This window comes from Heterodontus francisci, chromosome 33, assembly GCF_036365525.1.
Source record: "Heterodontus francisci isolate sHetFra1 chromosome 33, sHetFra1.hap1, whole genome shotgun sequence".
Lineage (NCBI taxonomy): Eukaryota > Metazoa > Chordata > Chondrichthyes > Heterodontiformes > Heterodontidae > Heterodontus > Heterodontus francisci.
Genome location: NC_090403.1, coordinates 13,984,337 through 14,006,398, shown reverse-complemented (window position 1 = coordinate 14,006,398; position 22,062 = coordinate 13,984,337).

Here is a 22,062-nt window from a genome sequence, read left to right as displayed (position 1 = left end):
AGTGATAGGGAATTTGACAATCAGGGGATCACACAGGTGTTTCTGCGGCAGTAAATGTGACTCCAGGATGGTGTGTTGCCTCCCTGGTACCAGGGTCAAGGATGTCATGGAGCGGCTACAGAACAACCATCTGGGGGAGGGTGAACAGCCAGAGGCTGTGGTCCATATTGGTACCAATGACATAGGTAGGAAGAGGGATGAGGTCTTGAAAGAAGATTTTAGGGAGTTAGGAAGGAAATTAAAAAGCAGGACCTCCAAAGCAGTAATCACAGGATTACTCCCAGTGCCACGTGCTGGTGAACATAGGAATAGGAGGATTGGTCGATTGAACACATGGCTGGACAATTGGTGTAGGAGGGAGGGCATCAGATTTCTGAGGCATTGGGACCAGTTCTGGGGCAGGTGGGACCTGTACTAGAAGGTTAGGCTACACCTTAACAGGACCAGGGAGGGTTTAAACTAGCTTGTCAGGGAGATGGGAACCTGAGGGGCAGCTCAAATTGGAAGGAAGTAAAACTGGTAACAGGAAGTAGAAAAGTAGCAAGGGACATTAGGAGGCAGGCGAAACAAAGGCGAGCATAAACATGGCTTAGAATGCAGAATGTCAAGAAGACAAGGTTAAGGGCACTCTACCTGAATGCACGCAGTATTTGCAACAAGGTAGATGATTTGAAGGCACAAATAGCGGTAAATAGGTATGATTTAATTGCCATTACGGAAACATGGCTAAAGGGTGACCAAGACTGTGAACTGAATATTCAAGGATATGCGACATTTAGGAAGGACAGGCAAAAAAGGAAAAGGAGGTGGTGTTGTGCTGATAATAAGGGAAGGGATCAGTAAGGGAGGATCTCAGATTGGAAGAACCAAATGTGGAATCTGGGTGGAGCTAAGAAACAGCAAGGGGCAGCAAACATTGGTAGGAGTTGTTTATAGGTCACCAAAACAGTAGTGGTAGTGTGAGGCATGGTATTAATCAGGAGATTAGAGAAACATGTAGCATGGATAATACAGTAATTATGGGTGACTTCATTCTGCATATTTTTTTATTATTCGTTCATGGGATGTGGGCGTTGCTGGCTAGGCCAGCATTTATTGCCCATCCCTAATTGCCCTTGAGAAGGTGGTGGTGAGCTGCCTTCTTGAACCGCTGCAGTCCATGGGAGGTAGGTGCACCCACAGTGCTGTTCGGAAGGGAGTTCCAGGATTTTGACCCAGCAACAGTGAAGGAACGGCGATATAGTTCCAAGTCAGGATGGTGTGTGGCTCGGAGGGGAACTTGCAGGTGGTGATGTTCCCATACATCTGCTGCCCTTGTCCTTCTAGGTGGTAGAGGTAGTGGGTTTGGAAGGTGCTGTTGAAGGAGCCTTGGTGAGTTGCTGCAGTGCATCATTATATATTTTTTGGATTCATTTCATGGGATGTGGGCATCACTGGCCAGGCCAGCATTTATTGCCCATCCCTATTTACCATTTACATCTTGTAGATGGTACATACTGCTGCCACTGTGCATCAATATTTGTAGATGGGGTGCCAATCAAGCGGGCTGCTTTGTCCTGGATGGTGTCAAGCTTCTTGCGTGTTGTTGGAGCTGCACCCATCCAGGCAAGTGGAGAGTATTCCATCACACTCCTGACTTATGCCTTGTAGATGGTGGACAGGCTTTGGGGAGTCAGGAGGTGAATTACTCGCCGCAGGATTCCTAGCCCCTGACCTGCTCTTGTAGCCACGGCATTTATATAGCAAGTCCAGTTCAGTTTGTGGTCAATGGTAACCTGCATGATGTTGATAGTGGGGGATTCAGCGATGGTAATGCCATTGAATGTCAAGGGGAGATGGTTAGATTTTCTCTTGGTGGAGATGGTCATTGCCTGGCACTTGTGTGGCACAAATGTTACTTGCCACTTATCAGCCAAGCCTGGATGTTGTCCATGTCTTGCTGCATTTCTACACGGACTGCTTCAGTATTTGAGGAGTCATGAATGGTGCTGAACATTGTGCAATCATCAGCGAACATCCCCGCTTCTGACCTTATGATTGAAGGAAGGTCATTGATGAAGCAACTGAAGATGGTTGGGTCTAGGACACTACCCTGAAGAACTCCTGCAGTGATGTCCTGGAGCTCAGATGATTGACCTCCAACAACCACAGCCATCTTCAGAGTTTTCCCTGATTCCCATTGACCACAGTTTTGCTAGGGCTCCTTGATCTCATACTCGGTCAAATGTCGCCTTGATGTCAAGAGCAGTCACTCTCACCTCACCTCTTGAGTTCAGCTCTTTTGTTCAAGTTTGAACCAAGGCTGTAATGATGTCAGGAGCTGAGTGGCCCTGGCGGAACCCAAACTGAGCGTCACTAAGCAAGTTATTGTGAAGCAAGTGTTGCTTGATAGCACTGTCGACGACACCTTCCATCACTTTACTGATGATTGACAGTAGACTGATGGGGCGATAATAGGCCGGGTTGGACTTGTCCTGCTTTTTGTGTACAGGACGTACCTGGGCAATTTTTCACATTGCAGGGTAGATGCCAGTGTTGTAGCTATACTGGAACAGCTTGGCTAGGGGCGTGGCAAGTTCTGGAGCACAGGTCTTCAGGACTATTGCCGGAATATTGTCAGGGCCCATAGCCTTTGCAGTATCCAGTGCCTGCAGTCGTTTCTTGATATCACGTGGAGTGAATCGAATTGGCTGAAGACTGGCATCTGTAATGCTGGGGACTTCAGGATGAGGCCGAGATGGATCATCCACTTGCAAATGCTTCGGCCTTATCTTTCGCACTGATGTGCTGAGGATGGGGATATTTGTGGAGCCACTTACTCCAGTTAGTTGTTTAATTGTCCATCACCATTCACGACTGGATCTGGCAGGACTGCAGAGCTTAGATCTGATCCATTGGTTGTGGGATCGCTTAGCTCTGTCTATCACGAGCTGCTTACGCTGTTTGGCATGCAAGTAGTCCTGGGTTGTAGCTTCACCAGGTTGACACCTCATTTTGAGGTATGCCTGGTGCTGCTACTGGCATGACCTCCTGCACTCTTCAATGAACCAGTGTTGGTCTCCTGGCTTGATGGTAATGGTAGAGTGGGGTATATGCCGGACAATGAGGTTACATATTGTGGTTGAGTACAATTCTGCTGCTGCTGATGGCCCACAGCGCCTCATGGATGCCCAGTTTTGCATTGCTAGATCTGTTCAAAATCTATCCCATTTAGCACAGTGAGAGTGCCACACAACACAATGGACGGTATCCTCAATGTGAAGATGGGACTTTGTCTCTCCAAGGACTGTGCGGTGGTTACTCCTACCAATACTGTCATGGACAGATGCATCTGCGGCAGGCAGATTGGTGAGGACGAGGTCAAGTATGTTTTTCCCTCTTGTTTGTTCCCTCACTACCTGCCGCAGACCCAGTCGAGCAGCTATGTCCTTTAGGACACGGCCAGCTTGGTTAGTAGTGGTGCTACCGAGCCACTCTTGGTGATGGACATTGAAGTCCCCCACCCAGAGTACATTCTGCACCCTCAGTGCCTCCTCCAAGTGCTGTTCAACATGGAGTACTGATTCATCAGCTGAGGGGGTGCGGTAGGTGGTAATCAGCAGGAGGTTTCCTTGCCCATATTTGACCTGATGTCATGAGACTTCATGGGGTCCGGAGTCAATGTTGAGGACTCCCAGGGCAACTCCCTCCTGACTGTATACCACTGTCCCGCCACCTCTGCTGGGCCTGTCCTGCCGGTGGGACAGGACACACCCACGGATGTTGATGGCAGTGTCTAAGTCATTGTCTGTAAGGTATGATTTGGTGAGTATGACTATGTCAGGCTATTGCTTGACTAGTCTGTGGGACAGCTCTCCCAACTTTGCCACAAGCCCCCAGATGTTAGTAAGGAGGATTTTGCAGGATCAACAGGGTGTCCTCGTCAATAATTCACTGAAAGCTAACATGCAGGTACAGCAAGCAATTAGGAAGGCTCATGGTATGTTAGCTGTTATCGCAAGAGGATTTGAGTACAGGAGTCACAAAATCTTGCTTCAATTGTATAGAGCCTTGGTTTGACCGCACCTGGAGTACTGTGTGCAGTTATGGTCCCCTTACCTTAGGAAGGATATTATTGTCATAGAGGGAATGCAACGAAGGTTCACCAGACTTGTTCCTGGGATGGTGGGACTGTCCTATGAAGAGAGATTGGAGAAAATGGGCCTGTATTCTCTAGAGTTTCAAAGAATGAGAGGTGATCTCATTGAAACCTATAAAATACTTAAATCCAGGGTAGATGCAGCTAAGATGTTTCCCCTGTTTGGGGAGTCTAGAACCAGGGGACACAATTTCAAAATAAGGGGCAAGCCACTTAGAACAAAAAGAACAAAGAACAGTAAAGCACAGGAACAGGCCATTCGGCCCTCCAAGCCTGCGCTGATCGTGGTGCCTGTCAAAACTAAAACCTTCTGCACTTCCAGGGACCGTATCCCTCTATTCCCATCCTATTCATGTATTTGTCAAGATGCCTCTTAAACGTCGCTATCGTACCTGCTTCCACCACCTCCCCTGGCAGCAAGTTCCAGGCACTCACCACCCTCTGTGTAAAGAACTTGCCTCACAAATCCCGTCTAGACTTTGCCCCTCGCACCTTAAACCTATGTCCCCTAATAACTGACTCTTCCACCCTGGGAAAAAGCTTCTGACTATCCACTCTGTCCATGCCACTGATAACATTCTAAACCTCTATCATGTCGCCCCTCCAACTCCGTCGTTCCAGTGAAAACAATCCGAGTTTATCCAACCTCTCCTCATAGCTAATGCCCTCCAGACCAGGCAACATCCTGGTAAACCTCTTCTGTACCCTCTCCAAAGCCTCCACATCCTTCTGGTAGTGTGGCGACCAGAATTGTACGCAATATTCCAAGTGTGGCCTAACTAAGGTTCTGTACAGCTGCAGCATGACTTACCAATTTTTATACTCTCTGCCCAGGCCGATGAAGGCAAGCATGCCGTATGCCTTCTTGACTACCTTATCCACCTGCGTTGCCACTTTCAGTGATCTGTGGACCTGTACACCCAGATCTCTCTGCCTGTCAATACTCCTAAGGGTTCTGCCATTTACTGCATACTTCCCACCTGCATTAGACCTTCCAAAATGCATTACCTCACATTTGTCCGGATTAAACTCCATCTGCCATTTCTCCGCCCAAGTCTCCAACCGATCTATATCCTGCTGTATCCTCTGACAATCCTCATCACTATCCGCAATTCCACCAACCTTTGTGTTGTCCGCAAACTTACTAATCAGACCAGCTCAATTTTCCTCCAAATCATTTATATATACTACAAAGAGCAAAGGTCCCAGCACTGATCCCTGCGGAACACCACTAGTCACATCTCCAAGCACCCTTCCACTGCTACACTCTGTCTTCTATACTGAAATCCATGTAGGCAACATCCACTGCCCTTCCTCCATCAATCATTTTCGTCACTTCGTTTACTCAGAGGGTTGTGAATCTTTGGAATTCTCTACCCCAGAGGGCTGTGGAAGCTCAGTCATTGAGTATGTTTAAAGCAGAGATTGACAGATTTCTAAATACCAATGACATAAAGGGATATGAGGATAGTGTAGGAAAAAGGCATGGATGTGGATGATCAGCCATGATCGTATTTAATGGTGGGGCAGGCTCGATGGGCTGAATGGCCTACTCCTGCTCCTATGTTCCTGACATTGTAACAATTGTTTCTCAAACCTTACACGTCAGTTATGTTAAACTGACTGGCCCGTAGTTACTGGGAATGTCCTTACCCCTTTCTTGAATAAGGGTGTCACATTTGCTACTCCCCAATCCTCTGGCACCTCCCCCTATCTAGGGAAGACTGAACGATTATGGTAAGCCCTTCCACCAGCTCCAACCCCATTTCCTTTAGCAGCTTTGGATGCAAGCCATATGGACCAGGAGCTTATTTACTCAAAGAATAGCCAGCCTTTCCAGTACTGCCTGCCTCTCCATTTTCACCCCATCCATTGCCTTAACCATCTCCATTTCTACTAATATTTTGTCAGCATTCTCCTCCTTAGTAAACACCGATAGAAAGTACTTAAGTATTCTAGCCTTGTCTTGTGCCTCTAGGCATATATCACCCTCTTTGTCCCTAATAGGCCCTCTCCTCCTCTTACTACCTGCTTACTATTTACATGCCAGTAGAAGATCTTCGGTTCCCTTTTATGTTGACTGCCATTCTATTGCCAAATTCTCTCTTTGCCCATCTTATTTTCCTTTCACTTCCTCTCTCAACTTATTTGACCTGGTTCTCACTTGAAGAATTCACCTGACATGATAGGTAAATTGGCCATTGTAAATTGCTCTTAGTGTAGGTAGGTGGTAGGGAATATGGGATTAATGTAGGAGGGGATGTGGTAGGAATATGGGATTGATGTAGGATTAGTATAAATGGGTGGTTAATGGTCGGCACAGACTCGGTGGGCCGAAGAGCCTGTTTCAGTGCTGTATCTCGCTATAACTCTATCTATGCATCATACACCCTCTTTTTTTTGTTTCATCATATACTCTCCCTCCCTCGTCATTCCAGGAGCCCTGGTTTTGGTTCCCTACCTTTCACCTTTGTTGGAATGTACCTAGCCTGTATGTAAAGCATCTTCTCCTTAAAGATCATCCATTGCTCTATTACAGATTTTCCTGAGAGTCTTTGGTTCCATTTTATGCTGGCCAGGCCCCTTCTCATCCCATTGAAATTAGCCCTCTTCCAATTTAGATCTTGTACTTCGTTTGTCTTCATTATTCTTGGAAAGACGGTTAATGTTCATGAAATAAAGCATGTCAATGTCAGAACACACAGCACTCCTTCATTTTCTGCCTCCTCAGTTCCCTTTATCAGTTGGATTTAAAATTGAGATTATATCGTTTATTAAAGTCCACAAGGGTATTCTTATATAATGACAATCTTAAAAATTAGAGTTTGCCCATTTAAGAGTGAAATTAGGAAGTACTTCTTCAGGCATACAATAGAGTAGAAATCTGGAACTCTCTTCCCCCAAAAGGCTGTAGTTGTTGGAACAATTGAAATTTTCAAGGCAGAGGTCAGCAGGCTTTCGTAGGGTAATGGTATCGAGGGATATGGAGCTAAGGGGGGGTAAATAGATACAGATCAGTCAGAATCTAATTGAGTGCCGGAACAGGCTCGAGGGCTGAATGGCCTCCTTCTTTTTCCTATTCACTTGTTACTGGAGTTGTGCCCAATGCTGGCACATTAAAAATAAATGAAGGTAAACATTTATATTTTGTTTAGCCATTAGGAGGTTTCGTATATTTATTGCAGTTTTTCAGGTATGGCATTTTGTTCAAGCACACTTTTGATTCCCATTTGGTTGCATTTGAAATGGATGGAAAATTGACCAAAGCAGCTCAGATAGCCTGTGACACGAAAGCAATGGCAAGATTGGTACGTTAAGATGGCGAAATTCAGTGTAGGACACCAATCTTGCCTTTGCAGGAAGTTTCCCTGAAGAGGGAGTGCGCTGTGTCCATCAGCACATTTGAAGCCCTCCGCAACCAGAGAGCACTGGAGGATCTGGAGTACTTCATTAACTAGATTTAGTTTAGTTTTAGTTTAGAGATACAGCACTGAAACAGGCCCTTCGGCCCACTGAGTCTGTGCCGGCCATCAACCACCCATTTATACTAATCCTATATCCCTACCACATCCCCACCTGTCCCTATATTTCCCTACCACCTACCTATACTAGGGGCAATTTATAATGGCCAATTTACCTATCAACCTGTAAGTCTTTTGGCTGTGGGAGGAAACCGGAGCACCCGGAGAAAACCCACGCAGACACAGGGAGAACTTGCAAACTCCACACAGGCAGTGCCCAGAATCGAACCCGGGTCACTGGAGCTGTGAGGCTGCGGTGCTAACCACTGTGCCACTGTGCCGTTTAATTTAAAAAAGCTGTTTAATTTACAGTTTATTAGTTGTTCCCCTTTAAGAAGGGGGCACTTGTTACCTCTTAATGATGATGACATCAGTCATTAATCACTCATTTTAACATAAAAGAGGTTGCCTTTGCAGGAAAATCTAGGTCCAGTATAAGGCCAGAGGCTGCAAAGTGTTGAGTAGAGAGAGAGAGAGAGAGAGAGAGAGAGACGAGGCGAGGCGAGGCGAGGCGTTTGCTGGAACTGTGAAGAAGCCCAAAGGCTGAGTGGGATTTGAAGTGGTGAGGGGGAGGGAGCTTGGGGTCCAACGTCCAGACAAAACAGAGTTGCCCAGCAAAGTGATCTCCTAATCAGTATGTGGCCTTCCTTATTTTTGATGAAACGCTGGTAGAAGCAGATTCAATCTAACAATCAAAAAGGATTTTTGTAGGGCTCGGGAAAGAGCAGGGGGATGGGACTAATTGGATAGCTCTGTCAAAGAGCTGGCACAGACAAATGACATCCTTTGTGACTGTGACAAAGGTAAACTTCCCCTCCTCAACCTGTTTGCAGCCTTTGACACATGACCACACCATCCTCCTCTAACGCCTGTCCACTGTCATACAGCTGGGTGAGACTACTTTCACCTGGTTCCATTCTTATGTAATCGTAGCCAGAGAATCACTTGCAATGGTTCCTCTTGCTGCTCCCACACTGTTACCTCTGGTGTCCCCAAGGATCTATCCTTGGCCCTCTCCTATTTCTCATCTACATGCTGCCCCTTGGTGACATCATTCGAAAGCACAACGTATGCTGACTGACCAATTCCTCTCTTGATTTCTCCACTGTTGCTATATTATCAGACTGCTTATCTGACATCCAGTACTGGATGAGCAGAAATTTTCTCCAATTAAATATTGGGAAGACTGAAGCCATCGTTTCTGGTCCCCGTTCCAAACTCCATTCCCTAGCTACTGACTTCATCCCTCTCCCTGGCAACAGTCTGAGATCAAGTCAGTCTGTTCGCAACCTTGGTGTCACAGGTGACCCTGAGATGAGCTACCGAACTCATATTCGTGCCATCACTAAGATTGCCTATTTCCACCTCCATAACATCACCTGACTTTGTCCTTATCTGAGCTACTCTGCTGCTGAAACCCTCATTCATGCCATTGTTACCTCTACACTTGACCATTCCAATGCATTCCTGACTAGTCTTTCACATTCTGCCCTCCATAAACTTGAGGTCATCCAAAACTCTGCTGCCTGCATCTTAACTTGTACCAAGTCCTATTCCTCCTATCACTGACCTACATTGGCTCCCAGTCAAGCAAATTCTTGATTTTAAAATTCTCATCCTTGCTTTCAATTCCCTCCATGGCCTCGCCCATTCCTATCTGTAATCGCCTCCAGCCCCACAACCCTCCAAGATATTTACGCTCCTCTAATTCTGGCCTCTTGAGTATCCCCAATTTTAATTGCCCCTAACATACTTATAAAATGCCTTGGGATTTTCCTTTATCTTGTCTGCTAGTGACTTTTCATGCCCCCTCTTCGCTCTCCTAATTATTTTTTAAAATATTCCCTTACACTTTCTATACTCCTCTAGTGTAATTCAGCACTCTGAATTTGCCATACACCACCTTTTTTTTCCTTATCCAATCCTCTATATCCTTTGCCATCCAGGGTTCCCTTGACCTGTTGGTCCTACTCTTCACCTTTACGGGAACATGCTGTACCTGAACCCTCACAATATCCCTTCTAAATGACTCCCAGTGCTCTGAATTAGACTTTCCTGAAAGAAGCTGCTCCCAGTTCACTTTGGCCAGATCCTGTTTTATCATATTGAAATCTGCCTTCCTCCAATTCAGTACTCTTATTTCCGGTCCCTCTATGTCCTTTTCATTAACAATCTTAAATCTTACAGAGTTATGGTCACTATCCCCGAAATGCTCCCCCACTGCCACTTCTACCACTTGTCCAGCTTCATTCCCTCGGATTAGGTCCAGTACTGCCCCTCCTCTTGTAGGACTCGCTACGTGCTGGCTCAAAAAGCTCTCCTGAATACACTTGAAGAATTCCGCCCCCTTTAAGCTTTTTGCACTAATACTATCCCCTCTAATATAGGGGAAGTTGAAATCCCCTACTACTATTACCCTATTATTTTTGTACCTCTCTGAGATTTGCCTACATATCTGCTCCTCTATCTCTCCCTGACTGTTTGGAGGCCTGTAGTACACTCCCAGCCAAGTGATTGCCCCCTTTTTAAGTTCTACCCATATGGCCTCATTAGAGGAACCTTCTAGGATATCATCCCTCCTTACTGCAGTAATTGTCTCTTTAATCAACAGTGCAATGCCACCTCCTCATACCCCCTCCCCTATCACGTCTGAAGATTCTATACCCTGGGATATTGAGCTGCCAGTCCTGCCCTTCCCTCAACCATGTCTCAGTAACAGCAATAATATCATATTCCCATGTGTTAATCAACACCCTCAATTCATCTGCCTTACTAGTAAGACTCCTTGCATTAAAATAGATACAATCTAGCCTTGCATTATCTGCCTGAGCCTTAACAGGTCTACATTTACTCTGTCCTCCGGACTGACTTAGCTACACATTAATATTTGATTGTACATCACCCCCAACTGTGCATCCACTCTGTATCCCACCCCCTGCCAAATTAGTTTATCCTTCCCCGCCCCCCCCAACAGCACTAGCAAACCTCCCAGCAAGGATGCTGGTCCCGTTTTGGTTCAGGTGCAACCCGTCCATCTTATACAGATCCCACCTTCACCAGAAACAGGCCCAGTGATCTAAGAATCTAAAGCCCTCCCTCCTGCACCATCTCCCCAACCATGCATTCATCTGCTCTAACCTCCTATTCATATACTCACTAGCCCGTGGCACCGGAAGAAACCCAGAAATTACAACCTTTGAGGTCCTACTTTTTAATCTGCTGCCTAGCTCCCTAAATTCTTTTTACAGGACCTCATCCCTCTTTCTACCTATGTCATTGATACCAACGTGGACCACAACCTCCGGCTGTGCACCCTCACCCTCCAGAATACTTTGTAGCCGCTCAGTAATATACAAGACCCTTGCACCAGGGAGGCAACATACCATCCTGGAATCACATCTGCAATCACAGAAATGCCTATCTGTTCCTCTAACCATAGAATCCCCTATCACTATTGCCCTCTTGTCCCTTTTTTCCCAACCCAGCACAGCCAAGTCAGCCATGACATTCCGGTCATGATTCTCGGTGCATTCTCCAGAGGAACCCTCTCTCCCATCGGTAGTCAGAACTGAATACTGGTTAGAAAGTGGCTTGTCCTCTGGGGACTCCTGTACTACCTGCCCTGACTTCTTTGTCCGTCCGGCAGCCACCCAGTCACCCCCGAATTGTGCTTGCTTAGGCACTGGCTTGACTACCTCCTGAAACATGCAATCCACATAGTCCTCCACCTCGCAGATGTGCCACAGTGACTCCAGCCGCCGCTCGAGCTCCGAAACGCGAAGCTCAAGCTTCTGCAACCGGAGACACTTTCTGCAGACATGTTCACCAAGGTCACATGGCACATCCACATTGCACAGGAGGTACATTCCGCTTGGCCAAGCTGCCCTGTCATTACTAACTTAACTTACCAGCTATTTACAATCAAGGTGTTACATTTGCTATTTTCCAATCTACTGGGACCCTTCCAGAAACTAAGGAATTTTGGAAAATTATAACCAAAGCCTCTACTATCTCTGCAGCCACTCCTTTTAAAACTCTAGGATGCAGGCCATCTGGTCCTGGGGACTTGTCAGCCTTTAGTTCTAATGGTTTTCCCAGCATCTGGTGATGGTAATTGTTTTAAGTTCCTCCCTCCCTTTCATCTCTTGTTTTTCAAGTATCTTTGGGAAGGTTTTCGAAGTATTCTATAGTGAAAACAGGCACAAAATACCTGTTCAACACCTCCACCATTTCCTTGTTTTTCATTATCAATTCTCCAATCTCTCACTCTACTGGACCAACAGGGCTTTCGTTACTCTTGTCCTATTTAAATACTTGTAGAAACTCTTACTATCTGTTTTTATATTACTAGCTAGTTTTGTCTCATACTTTCTCCCTTTTGTTTTTTGGTCATTTTATGCTGGTTCTTAAAATCTGTCCAATCTTCTGACCTACCACTAATCATTGCAGGGCGGCACAGTGGCGCAGTGGTTAGCACCGCAGCCTCACAGCTCCAGCGACCCAGGTTCAATTCTGGATACTGCCTGTGTGGAGTTTACAAGTTCTCCCTGTGTCTGCGTGGGTTTCCTCCGGGTGCTCCAGTTTCCTCCCACAGCCAAAAGACTTGCAGGTTGATAGGTAAATTGGCCATTATAAATTGCTCCTAGTATAGGTAGGTGGTAGGGGAATATATGGACAGGTGAGGATGTAGTAGGAATATGGGATTAGTGTACGATTAGCATAAATGGGTGGTTAATGGTCAGCAGAGACTCGGTGGGCCGAAGGGCCTGTTTCAGTGCTGTATCTCTAAATCAAAAAATTTGTACAGTGTTTCTTTCAATTTGATACAATCCTTAACTTCCTTATTTAGCCACAGATGATGCATCCTTCTCAAAGCATCTTTTTTTCTCACTGGGATAAATCTTTGCTGAGAGTTATTAAATATCTCTGTAACAGTCTGCCACTGTATCTCTGTTGTCCTACCTTGTAATCTAGTTTCCCAGTTCACTTTAGAGTTGAGGTATAAGTTCAGTCATGATCTTATTGATCGGTGAAGCAGGCTTAATGGGCAGTATGGCCTATTCCTGCTTCTATTTCTTATGTTATTACAATGCAGTTAACTTTGTGATCGACTTACTGGTCTAGGACGAAATGGCCAAACTCACTCCACCAGGCCCATTGCCACCAATACTTGCTGCTGAATGCTGGAGCATGGCAGTTAGATGAACAATTTGCCTCACACCTTATATATCCTTTGGTACCTCATGGCTTTGGCAAGGTCCAGGAAAACAGTTCTTTAGCAGCTAAACATAATTCCCACCATGTGATTAAAGTTGGAATGTTGCGGGGGAGGTGATGGGAGTGGGATAATTGTCAGTGATGGCTTAGTGGTTCAAGACCCACTCCAGAGACTTGAGCACATAATGCAGGCTGACACTCCATTTAAGTACTGAAGGAGTGTTGGAGGTGCTATTCTCACGCGGTCTCAATTTTTAGATTGCTGCTATATTCTAGCCACTGTTCCCTAAACATTTCCTGCTTTACAACTGTGACTATACTTCAAATGTTAGTTGTAAAGTGCTTTGGGCCATCCTGAGGTTGTGAAAATCACCATATAAATATGTCTTTCTTTCTTTTGATGTTTGTACATTGATATAGGCTCACAGAATGATACAGAAGGTGATCGGAGAGTCAGTTGGCTGAGCAGCTCTTTGAAGGACAGTATATTGGTTTGAAGTGAGCTGGTAATGGTGGGTGGGAGGGCGGAGGTTAAGTGCAGTGCTGCTACTGAAGGCTTTTCTGCACATTTTCCAGTCGAAATAATCAATGCGTTGATTAACAGCAGACACAGGCAGTGGAAAACGGTTGACTTTATATAAACACTCAGATCAAAAAAAAGGACGTAGCAACAGAAAAGTATTCAGTGACAACCACAGAGCCAGAGAGAGACAAAACACAGTAGCTGTGTGATAGGGTTAACAAATAATCATCATTAGGGACTGTGATATAAATGATGACACCGCTTCCCATCCACAAGTTTGTGTAGGTTTGTGAGACTGCTCAGGTCCAGGAGCCCCATTCTACTGTAACAGTTACAGATGACATTATCTACTATTAACCATTTATTTTATTTAGAGATACAGCACTGAAACAGGCCCTTCGGCCCACCGAGTCTGTGCCGACCAACAACCACCCATTTATACTAATCCTACATTAATCCCATATTCCCTACCACATCCCCACCATTCTCCTACCACCTACCTACACTAGGGGCAATTTACAATGGCCAATTTACCTATCAACCTGCAAGTCTTTCTGCAAGTCTTTTGGCTGAGGGAGGAAACCAGAGCACCCGGCGGAAACCCGCGCGGTCACAGGGAGAACTTGCAAACTCCGCACAGGCAGGACCCAGACCTGAACCCGGGTCGCTGGAGCTGTGAGGCTGCATTTAAAACAAAGTCACAGGAAAAGTCTGCAGCTGTCAATGCTGGGATGGAACATTTTTCCCACCTAGTGTCTGCATCAAGTACTTCCAGGTTTGGGACTAGCTCCCCTCACTTGTAAAGTAAGCTCACTACATACCACCCAATAACATGCAAAACCCCATATCTCAGGGAATGGCACCTCCTGATATAGCAGTCACACTGTCTTTTCCTGCACTTGCCATTCTTTTGGCTTCTTTGGGCGACTTTAGGATCTATATTGCCATTGACTTGTTACTGCCATACTCTGTTGTCCAATACAATACAGACTGCTGCACTTAATGAGGCTGGTCCACTCAATTTCCTGGCACTATTTACAACCATGTAGCTGCTTGGTTGATGGCGACGCACAAAGACTGACCTTCTCAGGCCAGGTTGTACAGGGTTGCTGGATGCAATGAAGCCATGCCACCAAAAGGCACACCTAGAGGAAAGGAGAAAATTGCAAAAAACGTAAGATGTGACAATGCTGTCAGCCCTCTACCACTATCCTCTCTGACTCAGAATGTTGTGGGTTCATGTCCTACTCCAGTAACTTGAGTGCATCATCCAGATTGACACTCCAGTGCTGTATTAAGGGAGTACTGTACCGTCAGAGGTCCCATCTTTAGGATGCAATGTTTAACCGAGGCTCCATCTGCCCTCTCAAGTGGATGGAGAAAAATCCACTGTTTCGAAGAGCAGGGAAGTTCTCCTTGGTGTTCCGGCTATTATTTATCTTGCAATTAACATCACAAAAACAGATTACCTGGCCATTATTGTTTGTGAAATCTTGCTGAGTGCAAATTGGCTTCTGCATTTCCTACACCAGTGACTACACTTCAAAAGTACCTCTTTGATTGTAACGTGCTTTGGAATGTCCTGAGGTTGTGAAAGAAGCTTTATAAATGCTACTATACAAGTCCTTTGCTTAAGAACATAAGAAATAGGAGCAAGAGTCGATCACATGGCTCCACAAGCCTGCTCTGCCATTCAACATGATCATGGCAGATCTGCCTCAACTCCACTTTCCCACCTGCTCCCCACATCCCTCAATTCCCTGAGATTAAAAATCAGCCTCGATTACACTCAACAATGGAACATTCACAACCCTCTGGGGGAGACAATTCTAAAAAGATTCACAACGCTCTGAGTGAAGATATTTCTCCTCATCTCAGTCCTGAATGATCAACCTTTTATCCTGATGGAATAAAGTTAGGAGAAACAACCTCAGTGTCTACCTTGTCAACCCCCTTCAGAACCTTGTATGTTTCAATGAGATCACCTCTCATTCTTCTAAATTCCAGAGAATATGGGCCCACTCAGATACCCTGGAACCAATCTAGTGAACCTTTGCTGTATGTGCACACAGTACTCCAGGTGTGGTCTCACCAAAGCCCTATACAATTGGAGCAAAACTTCCTTGTTCTTGTACTCCGGTCCCCTTGCAATAAAAGCCAACTTGCCATTTGCTTTCCTAATTGCTTGCTGTACCTGCATGCTTTTTGTGTTCCTTGTATGAATACACTCAAGTCTCTCTGAACATTAAAAAAAATTCTGCTTTTCTATTCTTGTTACCAAAGTGAATAACCTCTCACTCCCCACATTATTCTCCATGTCACCTTGTTGCCCACTCACTTAACCTGTCTATATCTCTTTGCAGCCTCTTTGTGTCTTCCTCACAGCATACATTCCCACCCAGCTTTGTATCGTCAGCAAAGCCTAATCCCACCTTCCAGCATTTGGCCCATAGCCCTGCAGGTTACGGCACTTGAGGTGCATATCGAGACACCTTTTAAATGAGTTGAGAGTTTCTGCCTCAACTACCCTTTTGGGCAGTGAGTTCCAGACCCTCACCACCCTCTGTTTCCTTGTCTCTCTGCTAAGGTAAATAAGCCCTTCACATCCAGGCCCCTCACAATTTTGTACATTTCAATCAAATCTCCCCTCAGCTTTCTCTGTTCCAAGGAGAAAACCCCCAGCCTATCCAATCTTTCCCCAAAGCTGCATTTTTCCAGTCCTGGTAACATCCTTGTAAATCTAAAAGTGTCTACCAAAACTCGTTTTCACAGCCACATCTCCTTCCTCAGTGACTGTCTCCGGCTCCGACTTATTCCATGTGGATTCCAACTGCAGTTTCACCCATCATGTTTTGAATCCCCCCGCGATTGCAGGTGTCTCCGAGAAATACAACGTTCCTCGGACTGCTATTCTCACCGCATCCCGAGATCCACACTCAGTGCTATGCGCCGCCACATGTACACACTGAACCTCTCTCTCCAGCAGCACCACCTCACCTTATCTCAGAGCTGTTCTACTCTGTAGTTTCATTTCATCCTTCGTCTCATCCGACGCATTAACACCTTTCAGGTGTCAAGGAACGCAAGCTCCAGCAGCTGATAGGGACTAATGCCCCTCCAGATCCTTCTTCCCCTTCACTTCCCTCTGACCCCACCCCTTCTGATCTGACCCCTTGCCGTGTATTCACTATACCCTCTGACCTTCCCCCAATCAGTAGATCCATTCATCTGCCTCCAGCATTCTCCCTCTCCCTGGACCCCTCCCCCTGGCCTCTTACCCGCTCTTGATCTTTTCATTGAAAACTGTCGGCGACACATTGGTCGTCTCAATTTCTCTGCCCCTCTCACTCACTCTAACCTGTCCCCCTCTGAACTCGAGACACTCCGTTCTCTCAGGTCTAACCCTGACATGGTCATCAAACCTGCAGACAAGGGTGGTGCTGTTGTTGTATGGCGTACTGACCTCTACCTTGCAGAGGCTCAGCGCCAACTCTCAGACACTTCTTCCTATCTCCCTCTGGACCATGACCCCACCACCGAACATCAAGCTACTGTCCACAGGACTGTCACTGACCTCAATTCCTCTGGAGAGCTTCCCTCTACAGCTTCCAACCTCATAGTCTCACAACCCCGGACAGCCCGCTTCTACCTCCTTCCCAAAATCCACAAATGGGACTGTCCCAGCAGACCCGTTGTGTCAGCCTGCTCCTGTCCCACTGAACTTATTTCTTCCTATCTTGACTCTATCTTTTCTCTGCTGGTCCAGTCTCTTCCCACCTACATCCATGACTCTTCTGACGCCCTACGTCATTTTGACAATTTCCAGTTTTCTGGCCCCAACCGCCTCCTCTTCACTATGGACATCCAATATCTCTACACCTCTATCCCCCACCAGGACGGTTTGAGGGCTCTACGCTTCTTCCTTGAACAGAGGCCCAACCAGTCCCCATCCACCACCACCCTCCTCCGCCTGGCTGAACTTGTTCTCACATTGAACAACTTCTTAACTCCACTCACTTCCTTCAAGTAAAAGGTGTTGCTATGGGTACCCGCATGGGTCCTAGTTATGCCTGTCTTTTTGTGGGATATGTCAAACATTCCTTGTTCCAGTGCTACTCAGGCCCCCTCCCCAACTCTTTTTCCGGTACATCGATGACTGTATCGGTGCCCCAAACTGGCAAACTTTATCAACTTTGTTCTAATTTCCACCTTTCTCTCATGTTTACACGGTCCATCTCTGACATTTTCCTTCCCTTCCTCGACTTCTCTGTCTACATCTCTGGTGATAGTCTGTCTACTAATATCCATTATAAGCCCACCGACTCCCACAGCTACCTCGACTACACTTCTTCACTCCCAGCCTCTTGTAAGGACTCCATTCCATTCTCCCAGTTTCTCCGTCTACGACGCATCTGCTCTGATGATGCTACCTTCCATGACAGCGCTTCTGATATGTCTTCCTTTTCCCTCAACTGAGAATTCCCTCCCACTGTGGTTGACAAGGCCCTCAACCATGTCCGGCCCATTTCCTGCACCTCTACCCTCACCCCTTCCCTCCCAGAACCGCGACAGGGTTCCCCTTGTCCTCACTTTCCACCCCATCAGTCTCCATATCCAAAGGATCATCCTCCGCCATTTCTACCACCTCCAGCATGATGCCACTACCAAACGCATCTTCTCCGCCCTTTCCCTGTCAGCATTCCGAAGGGATCGTTCCCTCCGTGACACCCTGGTCCACTCCTCCATTACCGCCACCACCTCATCCCCTTCCCATGCAATCGCAGGAGGTGTAATACCTGCCCATTTACTTCCTCTCTCTTCACTTTCCCAGGCCCCAAACACTCCTTTCAGGTGAAGCAGCGATTTACATGTACTTCTTTCAATGTAGTATACTGTATTCGCTGCTCACAAAGTAGTCTCATCTACCCTGAGGAGACCAAACGCAGACTGGGTGACCGCTTTGTGGAACACCTCCACTCATTCCGCAAGCAGGACCCCGAGCTTCTGGTTGCTTGCCATTTCAACACTCCCCCCTGCTCTCATCTCTCTCCTGGGATTGCTGCAGTGTTCCAGTGAACATCAATACAAGCTCGAGGAACAGCATCTCATTTACTGATTAGGCACACTACAGCCTGCTGGACTGAACATTGAGTTCAATAATTTCAGAGCATGACGGGCCCCCCATTTTACTTTTATTTTTAGTCTTTTTTCTTAATATATATTTTTGTGTTTGTTTTATTTTATCTTAGTTTGTTCGGTTTGCTTACCCACTGTTTTTTTCATGTTTGTACTTGCGGCTGTTCAATTTTCAGTCCATTAATACCCCATCTGTACTAATGCTTTGTCTTTCAACACACCATTAAAATATTGTTTGCCTTTGCTCCACGACCTTCTGGTCAGCAATTCTGTGACCTTGTCCTATTTACACCTTCTCCTTTGTTATATCGTGCCCCACCCCCACTTTACTTGCTTATAACCTTTTACATTTCTAATATTTGCTAGTTCTGAAGAAGGGTCACTGACCTGAAACGTTAACTCTGCATCTCTCTCCACAGATGCTGCCAGACCTGCTGAGTATTCCCAGCATTTCGTTTTTATTTCAGATTTCCAGCATCTGCAGTATTTTGCTTTTATTTTATCCTTGTAAATCTCCTTTGTACCCTCTCTAGTGCAATTACATTCTTTCTGTAATGAGGTGACACAGTACTCAAGTTGTGGCCTAACCAATGATTTATACAGTCTCACCATAATCCCCCTACTCTTACATTCTGTACCTCGGCTAATAAAGAAAAGGATTTTATATGCTTTCTTAACCATCTTATTGACCTGTCCTGCTACCTTCAGGGATCTGTAGACATTTACTCCAAGGGCCCTCACTTCCTCTATGCCTCTCAGTATTCTCCCACTAATTGTGTATTCCTTTGCCTTGTTTGACCTCCCCAAATGTATCACCTCACACTTCTCCAGGTTGAATTCCATTTGCCACTTTGCTGCCCACCCGACCAGACTATCAATATCTTCCTGTAGCCTAAAGCTATCCTCATCGCTATCTCCCAGACGGCCAATCTTTGTGCTGTCAACAAACTTCTTGATCATGAGGGCAGCGCAGTGGTTAGCACCGCAGCCTCACAGCTCCAGGGGCCCGGGTTCAATTCTGGGTACTGTCTGTGTGGAGTTTGCAAGTTCTCCCTGTGTCTGCGTGGGTTTCCTCCGGGTGCTCCAGCTTCCTCCCACCGCCAAAGACTTGCAGGTGATAGGTAAATTGGCTGTCATAAATTGCCTCCAGTGTTGGTTGGTGGTAGGGCATATGGGATTACTGTGGGGTTAGTATAGATGGGTGGTTGTTGGTCGGCACAGACTCGGTGGGCCGAAGGGCCTGTTTCAGTGCTGTATCTCTAAATAAATAAATAATAAAAAAAAATGCCCTCTACATTCACGCCCAAATCAATGTATACCACAAAAAGCAAGGGACCCAGTACTGAGCCCTGAGGAATGCCACTAGAAACAGCCCTCCAGTCACAAAAACACCCGTCAACAATTACCCTTTGTTTCCTGCCACTGAGCCAATTTTGTATCCACCTTGCTACATTTCCCTGGATCCCATGGGCTTTTATGTTTTTAAAAAATCATTCTGCCATGTGGGACCCTGTCAAAAACCTTGCTAAGATCCATGTAGACCACATGTGCACTAACCCCATCAATCTTCCTTGTTACTTCTTCAAAAAATTCAATCCAGTTAGTTAGACAAGATCGTCGCTTAACAAATCCATCCTGACTATCCTTGATTAATCTGTGCCCTCCTAAGTGACAGTTTATCCTGTCTCTCAGAATTGATACCAATAATTTGCCCACTACTGAGGTTGGCCTGTAATTATTCGGTCTATCCTTCGCTCCCTTTTTAAACAGAGGTACAAAGTTAGCAGTCCTCCAATCCTCCGGCACCACAGTCAATGGACACTTGAAGGAAATAGACTTTTTAGGGCTACGGGGATCAAGCGGGGGAGTGGAACTGACTGAATAGCTCCGGGGAGAGCTGGCATGGACTCAATGGCCTCCTTCTGTGCTGTAAATGACTGACTAAATCTGTATCCAGTGAGGACTGGAAAATGATGGGACAGACCTGCCGCTATTTCCTCTCTGGCTTCTTTTAACAGTCTGGGGAACATTTCATCCAGCCCTGGTGATTTATCAACTTTCAAGGATGCAAATCCCATTAATTCTTCCTCTCTCCCTATGTTTTATCACATCCAATACTTCACATCCCTCTTCCTCAACTACAATATCTGCATCGTCTCCTCCTTTTGTGAAGACAGATATAAAATATTCATTAAGAACAATACCAACATCTTCTGCCTCTACACATGTCACACTTTTGGTCTTTTATGGGTCCTACTCTTTCCTTAGTTATCCTCTTGCTCTTAATGTATTGGGTTCACCTTGATTTTGCTTGCCAATATTCTTTCATGCCCTCTCTTCGCTTTTCTAAATTCCTTTTTGATTTCACCCTCCACTTTCTCTACTCCTCTCAGCTTTCTGTAATATGGAGTTCTGTGTCGGACACAAGCTTTCCTTTTCTGCCTTATCTGACTCTCTAAGTTCCTTGACAGCTATGGGGCTCTAGATTTGGCCATCCCACCCTTTTTCTTTGTGGGAACATGTTTACTCTAAACACCTTGAAGCTCCCCTTTGAATGTGGTCCCACTGGTCTGGCACAGATTTACCTTCAAATAGCTGTTTCCAGTCCACTTTCGCTAAATCACTCCTCAGCTGAGTAAAATTGGCCTTGCCCCAATTGAAAACTCCACATCCTGTTGTATCTTTGCCCTTTTCCATAATTAGGTTAAAACTGACTGAATTATAATCACCATCACCAAAATGCTCTCCCATTGCCACTCCTTCCCCCACCCAGCTTCATTTCCTAAAACTAAGTCTAAAACTGCACCCTCTCTTGCTGGACATAATGGGGCTACAAAGGGATATAGATAGGTTAAGTGAGTGGGCAAAGATCTGGCAAATGGAGTATAATGTGAGAAAGTGTGAAATTGTTCACTTTGGCAGGAAGAATAAAAAAGCACATTATCTAAATGGTGAGAGATTGCAGAGCTGAGATGCAGAGGGATCTGGGTGTCCTAGTGCATGAATCGCAGAAGATTAGTATGCAGGTATAGCACATAATTAGGAAAGCTAATAGAATGTGTCTTTTTCAGGTTGGAAACAGGTAACTAGCGGAATGCCAAAAGGACCAGTCCTGGGCCTCAATTACTTACCATCTATATTAATGATTTGGAGGAAGGGGCAGAGGTGTAACATATCCAAATTTGCTGATGATGCAAAAATAAGTGGGAGGTCATGCTGTGATGAGGACATAAGGAATTTGCAAGGGGATATAGATAGGTTGAGTGAGTGGGCAAAAAATTGGCAGATGGAGTTTAATGTAGGAAAGTGTGAGGTCATGCACTTTGGTAGGAAGAATCAAAAGGCAGACTATTATTTTAATGGAGAGAGACTTCAAAAAAGTGCAGCACAGAGGGATCTGGGTGTTCTTGTGTATGAAACACAAAAAAGTTAGCATGCAGGTGCAAAGTAATTAAGGCGGCAAATTGAATTTTGGCCTTTATTGCTAGGGGGTTGGAGTTTAAAAATAGGGAAGTCTTGTTACAACT